This window comes from Galeopterus variegatus, unplaced genomic scaffold (genome assembly GCF_000696425.1).
Source record: "Galeopterus variegatus unplaced genomic scaffold, G_variegatus-3.0.2 Scaffold265, whole genome shotgun sequence".
NCBI classification, from domain to species: Eukaryota; Metazoa; Chordata; class Mammalia; order Dermoptera; family Cynocephalidae; genus Galeopterus; species Galeopterus variegatus.
In genome coordinates, this window is record NW_007726376.1 from 138,071 (window position 1) to 147,011 (window position 8,941).

Here is an 8,941-nt window from a genome sequence, read left to right on the forward strand (position 1 = left end):
TGTGTGTGTATATTAGTCCTTTTCTGTTGTTTATACCTAAATACACAGAACAGGGTAATTTGTAAAAAAATGAAACTTATTGCTTACAGTTTCAGAGGCTGGAAAGTCCAAAGTCCAGGGAACACATGTGTGTGTATATTAGTCCTTTTCTGTTGTTTATACCTAAATACACAGAACAGGGTAATTTATAAAAAAATGAAACTTATTGCTTACAGTTTCAGAGGCTGGAAAGTCCAAAGTCCAGGGAACACATCTGGTGAGGGTCAATGCAGGGGTCTCACATGGCAGAAAATGGTGGAGCAGAGGAAGAGAGACTCTCAAGAGCTCTCCTTTTAAAGCCCTCAGAACCATGTCCCTGACCACCATTATTAATCCATTCACTAAGGCATGGTCCTACAGTCCAATCACCTCTTCAAGGCCCCACCTTTCACTGACCACAATAGGATTTCCCACCCTTTTTACACTGCCACAGTGAGGACTAAGTTTGGGGGGGACATCAATCCATAGCGGTGTGTGTCTGTGTGCTCTCTCTCTGCTTAGGTTGCAAGTTCCTCTAGGAATAGGAAAAGATCTTTTTCCAGCTCAATGTCTGTCACATAATAATCCATCAGAAACACCTGATGACTGAGCCTTGACTTAATTAACAAAACCTGCCTTTTAGTAACAAAGTTATATACATTTTATTTGTCAACACTGTAAAAAAAATTATGTGAAAAACATTAATCAGTTTGACTTTTATTAGGTATATGGTGGGAGAGTTTCCATTGTTTACTCTTTTATTAAGAAAGCCATTAAGTAACTTTATCTTGTTCCAGCACCCATGTCAAATCATATGTACCTGTGAATTCCACAACTTATTTGTGCTTCATGTACCTCATATTCTCGTAGTGGTTTCATGTTTCAAGACATTGTATCTGGTGACATAAAGAAGACTTTATAATAATAAAAATATATGGTTAATTTAAAATGTCATATAAGTGATCTTCAAAAAGTTCATAGAAAGATTTGTATTATCTTTTAATTCTATTTTTCTATGAAGTACCCTCATTTTTTTAAGTACCCTCATATATTCCAGTTCATTTAAACCAGCAATCTAAACTTCTTTTAGATAGAAAGGGGTAGTACATTTACTAATTCCCAAGCCTTGTTGAAACTCCTGCATCTAAGTTTTCCATCTTCGTTCCTAGGCTACATAGCATTGCTGGAAAAAATTTTATAAACCCATGCTCACAAGCACCCTGGAGTAAGAGAACAAAGAACATAGATATATAAAGAGAGACAGAGCCCGCAGTTCAAACATTGATGAGTAATAAATACATGTGCTTAAAGGTAGAGTCAGGGTAAAAATTAACTATTCAAAAATTCATTTTTCTTACTTCATTATGTCTGACTTTCAATTGCTAATAATCAAAGGTTCTGATTTCCCATGAACATCAGAGACAGTAGACACACTCCAGAAAGTGCTTGAGAAACCCTTTTTAGTTTGACCATTGCCAATAGTACATAGATAGTTTAAAGGGAGAAGCAAACACAAAGTTGAGAGTTCTAGACTCATCTATGCTCTTCACTAACTAGGCATTTATTCTGAGTTCCTTCTTATTATTGCTGTTGTCTCTTGTTACCATCTTTTCCTCCCAAATTTAATAACAACTTACTCTGTTATTCTGGCCAACTTGTTTAACGTATCTGGCAGATTCTATAGAATCTTTCTCGTCAAGCTCATAGAAATGCAGTGAAAATTTGGGAGACTTTGACTACCTGAAAAATATTCAATGAAGAGGGTATTTAGTGGTAAGATAGTGGTGGTGCTTAAAGACAGATGTTGCACATAGATATGGATACATGGACTCCCAGTAGACAGCAGAGCTGCTGGCCAACACTCAACATTGTGCCCTATGGAAACCAACTTACTGCAAACAAACTTGCCTACATTCTCAGCCTTCTCTTGGATTGTTCTTCCTCTGACCTTGACCTAACAGCAGGTCAAAAAACCCCAGCAGTGTCTAGTTCTACCAGTTCTTAGATTTATCATTACTTAGGAGGCAATATACTTTTACCTTCTCCCTAACCACTCCCAAACCACCATTCTGCCACCAGCTCTCAGCAGTGTCTGGCCTTTGAAACATCCTTCCCTGAGTTCCCATTCTCTCCTTTTGCTGTTTTCTACCAACCTCTGGACCCTTCAGTATCTCTCTTGATAGTTTAGCCTTTGGCTTAAAGTCTTCTCCCAACTCATTCCAGGATCCTTTGTGCATTCCTTCTTCCACAACACTTGCCTTGGCAAGCCCCAGCTCTAGGTAAACTCTATCATTCACTTTCTCTGCTCATGTCAGGCTGCTAAATATTCCTGAAGAAAATGTTGAACCTGGGTCCCTTGTTTTTAATTCAAAATCATACTCTTCAGCCTTGATTGGGCCCTCACTGCTGTTCACAATTTGGGGATTTATCTCTGAATGAGCCTGTATTACTTTTGCCATAGCAAAGTGTTATCACTGACCTCAAAGTCTACCCTCTCTGTTATCTTCTATTTTCTTAATAGTGTTCTATGTGATGTGAATCTAATCAACTTCTATTCTCTGTACTTCAGAGTTTCAGTATTTCCGTCCTCTTCTCCTTTAATCCTCTTACAGGGGAGGGCATTTCTGTCTTGCTGACTCCATGTGTTCATGCCCTTCCCAATTCCTCCAAGAATGTGTTCCATCTGTCATCACACCCATGTCTTCCTCTCTGACATTGTTCCTCAACCTACTGTTACATTCAGTTCTCCTACACTCATTCAACCATTCTACCTCCATGGAGAACCACCCTTCTCGTATCCTTGGCAACCTTCCAGCTTCTTGAAAGTTCCTGTAACTTGATGCCTCCACCTCAATTTTCATTTCCTTCTCACTTATGTGGAATCTGACCAACAGGGTCAGCCTCTCCAAATTCATCAATAACCAAAAAGTCATCTAATCTTCTTTTTATTAATAATCATTTTCTCTGAGAACATTTAAGGACATAGGGAGAGTTCCTTATTATAATAACAAAATTATAAATAAAGTATGGTCCCAATTTATACTATTTAAAGTGTTGGTATGCATGTGTATATATCTGTTAGAAGGTGAGTGGGGGAAAAAATCACCCAAATTTTAAGGGTTATCAGATTAAGGATTACTGGTTAAGAGAATCAAATTATGTATATTTTAAATAAATTTTTGTGTTTTCTGAATTTTCTTTAATGAATATTACTTTCATAATCACAGGGGCAGAAAGGATTTAAGGATTTAGATATTTAAATAAAATATTTTAAATATTTATTTAAATGTTTTAAATATTTAAATTTCCCCCTCATTTCTATTTTTCAGTCCCCCTGATATATTTGACCCTACTGATTGCCAGTTCTCAAAATTCTTCCCACTACCAGCTTCATAGGTGAGCAATCTTTGCAGTCATATAGGGTCCCATGCTTGGAAAAACTCTGTATTTAGTTTAGGGCTCTCCTGTCTGCATTTTGAAATTCTTAATAAAGTTTTAACAAGGGGCTTCACATTTTTATTTTGCACTGGGTCCTACAAATTATGTAACTTGTCCTGATTCTGCCCTTAGCCTCTAAAACTATAATCTCATTTGCCTACCTCTCTAACCCTTCCTTTTGCATTTCGTCATTCCACTCACTAAATTCAGAAGTTCATTAGAGTGCTTATTGTCACCCACTTTACCTCTCTCCTTTGTTGTTCTCACCTTTGGCTTCACCTCTCACGTCATCAAATGTTATCCAAATCTGTTATCTGAATTCTGAGCTTCAGATCTGTGTTTCTGACCATATCTGGATGTTTCCACAAGGATGTTCAGTAAGCACTTCACACTTAACATGTCCAGAAAAGAATTCAGCACCTATTTCAAAAAGTTCATCAAAAGTTTCACCTTATCTTTTCTTTATCTTTTCTTTCTTTTTTTTTTTTTTTTTTTGTGGCTGGCTGGTATATGGATCAAACCCCAGAAAGTGGTGTTATCAGCAGCACCACACTCTAACCAACTGAGCTTACCAGCCAGCTCTCATATTTGTCTATTTTTCCACACACTTTTCAAAGTACCCACATATTCTTTCATGACCTTCTTTCATATTGTGAAGATTTCCTCATGTTGACATGTAGATATAGTCCACATACTTTCACTGCTCTACAGTATGCCATTATATGAACATACTTCAATTTATTTCTCCATTTTTTATTGAAGTTAATATTTGGGTTGTTTTGGAGTTTTTGTTATTTGTTATTATATCCTGATGTACATATGCAAGAAGAGTTTCGTTAGGGTATAAAACTAGGAATGAAATTTCTGTGTCACAGAGTACACACAAGTTCAATTTTACTAGGCAGTATCAAACTGTTTTCAAAGTGCTTGCATCTGGGCCGGCCCGTGGCTCACTCGGGAGAGTGCGGGGCTGACAACACCAAGGCCCCGGGGTCGGATCCCATATAGGGATGGCCGGTTGGCTTACTAGGTGAGCGTGGTGCTGACAACACCAAGTCAAGGGTTAAGATCCCCTTACCGGTCATCTTTTAAAAAAAAAAAAAGTGCTTGCATCAGTGTGCACTCTCGCAATATATGAAAGTACTTGTTGCTCCATATCCACACCAATATTCAATGTGGATAGATTGAAATTTCTGTCAAGTTCATGGTATCTCATTATGACTTTGATTTGCATTTTCCTGACTATTAATGAGAATGAGCATTTTTCATATGTTAATTATATATGAAAGTATCTTCTGGTAGTGTCTTTATAATCAGATATGTATATTTTAAATTAACATCTATATCACAGCCAGCTGTTGTCAGGATAGGAAAGGTTTTTAGTCAACCCTGAAGAACACTGAAGATTTACAATTCTACCCTCAGATGACAAACTTGACCAGTTTCAAACAATTACATCTTGGGATTTTATTGATTAAGTAACATGGTCTCAACGTGATAATGTTCTACAAAACTGGCTCTGTATGAGAAATCAACTGTGGCTGTTAAACGTTTTCATGGCCTTTCATGCCACCAGCATGGAGTTACTCAGTGCCATGTTTAGAGACAGACTAACGTCAGGAGTAGGCACAATGTGGAAGAAAGAATTCTCATCCCACACAGCAGGACCCAACTCCCACCCCCAGCAAGAACAAGAACTAGGAAGAAAACAAAAGTATCTGTTGTTTGTTGAAGAATCTACTCCACTCAGGAAAGGGCATCTGGAAACCATGGGAATGAAAGTATCCTGCCAAGCCAAGCCCAACCCAATGTCACCTCTCCTAAACACTTCCCCTTACGGTTCTGGAGTTCCCCAGGCATGTCCTCCTCATAAGTCACTGCTTCCTCTCTATCATTGCCTAAATGTTTTGCATCAGGCAAGACTATGTGTCTTGAGGCAAAGAATCTCCAAAATTGAGTTGAGGTTAATTAACTACAAAGTATACGTGACCATGAATTTCAGGTTCCTGGATTAGACACATGATGATTAATTCAATGCAATCTGACATATTTGTTAAGCACCTACTGCATCCAAGAAGAATATGATAAAACCCTTGCCATTTAGTAAGCAAAATTTCTATACTGAGAACAAGAATTTCACAGCTCCTACTCTAAAATAAAAGATCACTATCAAGCCACACCCTTATTGCATCATATCTTTGTTCAGTCTGTTTAATAAAATGCTGTAGTTAATGTCTGTTCCTCATTTTCTTCCTCAATATCTACTGTGAAAAAATTAGATTTGACATTTCTTTCAAAAGACCCTTGTTGATTCACAATTACTTGCTTCTCTAGCACTCCCTCCTCTGAACTAAAAAATAATAAGAGCTAGAATTTATTGTATGTCAGGAATTTTAGCAAGGGTTAGATGTATAGTATCTCATTTAAGCTTCACAACAACCCTCTGAGGTATAGACTTTTTGTTATTGTTGTTTTAGGTATAATTCACAAAAAATAAATGCTCATATTTAAAGTATACAATTACATACATTTTGACAATGTATATTCCTGTGAAACCATCACCACAATGACAATAATGAACATATCCAACATCCCCTTAAAGTTTCCTCATGACCTTTTGTAATCCCTTTTTTCCATTCCTCCCTGTTCTCTCCCTACTTCCCACTCCCAAGCAAATACTGATCCATCACTATAGATTAGTTTGCATTTTCTAAAATTTTTAAAAATAGAGTCATACAGTATGTACACTTTCTCTTTCTTCTTTAATCAGCATAATTATTCTGAGAATCATCCACGTTGCTGTGTCTATCAACAGTTCGTTCTCTCTCTATTGCTCAGTAGCATTCCTCGTATGGATATGCCATGATTTGTTTATCTGTTCACATGTGACATCTGGCTTGTTTCCAGTCTTTGGCAATTACACATAAAGCTGCTACAGGGGCTGACAGGTCAGCTCAGTTGGTTAGAGTGTGGCGCTGATAACACAAAGGTCAAGCGTTCAGATCCCATACTGGCCAGCCACAAAAAAAAAGCTGCTACAATTATATACAAGTTTTTGGATAAACATATGCTTTTATTTCTCTTACATAAATATCTAGGAGTGGAAGGACTGGGTTACTTGTATATGTGTGTTTAACATTTTAAGAAACTTCTAATACTACTACTGCTGTCACAAATTACCACAAACTGAGCAGATAAAAACAACACAAATTTATCTCTGACAGTTCTAGAGGTCAAAAATCTAAAATCAAGGCGTCAGCCAGCCAGTGTTCTTTCTGCAGGTCTCAGTGGGGAATCCATCACTTTTTCTTAATTTCCAGGCTGCCTGCATTCCTTGGCTAGTGGCCTGATCTCAGGACACTCTAATGTCTTCCATCTGTGATCACGTCTCCGCCTACAGATTACAATCCTCCTGCCTCCCTCTTACAAAGACCCTTGTGAATGTATTGGTCCCACCTGGATAATCCTGGATTACAGGATCTTTCACTTAATCACATCTGCAACATCCCTTTTACCATGTAAGGTACACAGGTTCCAGGGATTAGGATGTAAACATTTTTGAGGGGCCAGTATTCAACCAATCCCACTGTCTTCCTGAGAGGTAGTATCATTTTACCTTCCCATCAGCAGCATAAGAAAGTTACAGTTCTTCCACATCCTCACCAACATTGTTATGGTCAGCACCTCAATTTGCATTTTTCATATAATGAATGATGTTGAACATTTTTTCATGTACTTATTTGTTCTCTATGTCTTCTTAGGAGAAGTGTCAGTTCAAATCTTTTTTCCCATTTTTCAATTGGTTTTTGTGGTTTTTTTTAATTGCTGGATTTCAAGAGTTCTTTAAATAATCTGGATACAAGCCTGTTATTAGATATGACTTGCAAATATTTTCTGCCAGGCTGTGGCTGGCTTATTTGTCTTTTAACAGTGTCTTTCAAGAAAAGAGTTTTTAATTTTGATTAAATCTGATTGATGAGTTTTTTCTTTTATAGATTGGACTGTGCTGTATCTAAAAAATCTTTACGTAATCTAGGGTTAAAAAGATTTCCTCTTATGTTTTCTTCTAGAAATTTTACAGTTTTAGTCTTACATTTAGGTCTATGGTCAAAAGATTTTCTCATGTTTTCTTCTAGAAGTTTTATTTTATAGTTTTAGTTCTTACATTTAGGTCTATGGTCCATTTTAAATAAAGCTGTGAGTTTGGTGCAAGATATGAATCAGAGTTCCTTGTTTTGCTTATGAATATTCAATTGTTTTAACACCATTTGTTGAAAAGCCCATCCTTTCTCCAACTAATTGCATTTGTGCCTTTGTCAAAAAATCGGTTTTATATGTATATGTGTGTATGCGGGCCTAATTTTGTACTCTTTAGTCTATGACATTCATCAATATGTCCATCTTTTTACCAATAGAACACTATCTTGATTGCTGTATTTGTAAGACTTGACATAAGATAATGTTAGCCCTCCAAGTTTGTTCTTTTTAAAGTCGTTTTAGTTATTTTAGGTCTTTTGCATTTTCCATTTGAATTTTATAATCAGGTTGCAATTTATGTCTAAAAGCCTCTGGGCATTTTGACTGAGATCGCATTGAAACTTTAGATCAATTTGAGAAGAATTGACATTATAGCAACATTGACTCTTCTGAAATATTGTATATTTCTCCATTGTTGAGTTTTTCCCAGCAATATTTCGTAGATGTCAATAAACAGGTCTTGCTCACCTTTTATCAAATATAATAATGATCATAATGATTCTATTTTAAATGATATTTTCTTTAATTTCTGATTTCATGGCCAGTATTTACAAATAAATTGATTTTTGTGTGTTGATGTATCCTGCAACTTTGCTAACTCATTAAATCTAGCAACATTTTTGTAGATTCCATTCAATTTGCTACATGAAAGATCATGTTGTCTGTGAATAAAGATAGTTTCATTTCTTCCTTTCCAAACAGAATGACTTTTATTTCTTTGTTTAGTGCTATAAATTTCCTTATAATTATTGATTTAGCAGCATCTCACAGATTTTTATATGTTGCTATTTCATTCTCATTCAGTTCACAAATACTTTCTAATGTCCTTTTTGATTTCTTCTTTTACCTACCTGTAACTTTCTACTATGCTATTTAGTTTCCAAATATCGGGGGATTTTTCACAGACCCTTATATGATTGATTTCTAAAATAATTCCATTGTGGCCAGAGAACATACTTTGTATAACTTCAATTCTTTTAAATTTATTGAGACTTATTTCATGGCCTAGAAGATGATCTTTATAAATGTTCTACATGCACTTGAAAATACATGTTTAATTCCTCAAAAGAAGACATACAAATGACCAATAGGCACATGAAAAAAATGCTCAACATCACTACTTATCAGGAAAATGCAAACTAAAACCACATGAGATATCATCTCACTCCAGTTAGAATGACTATTATCAACAAGACAGAAAATAACAAATGCTGGTGAGGATGTGGAG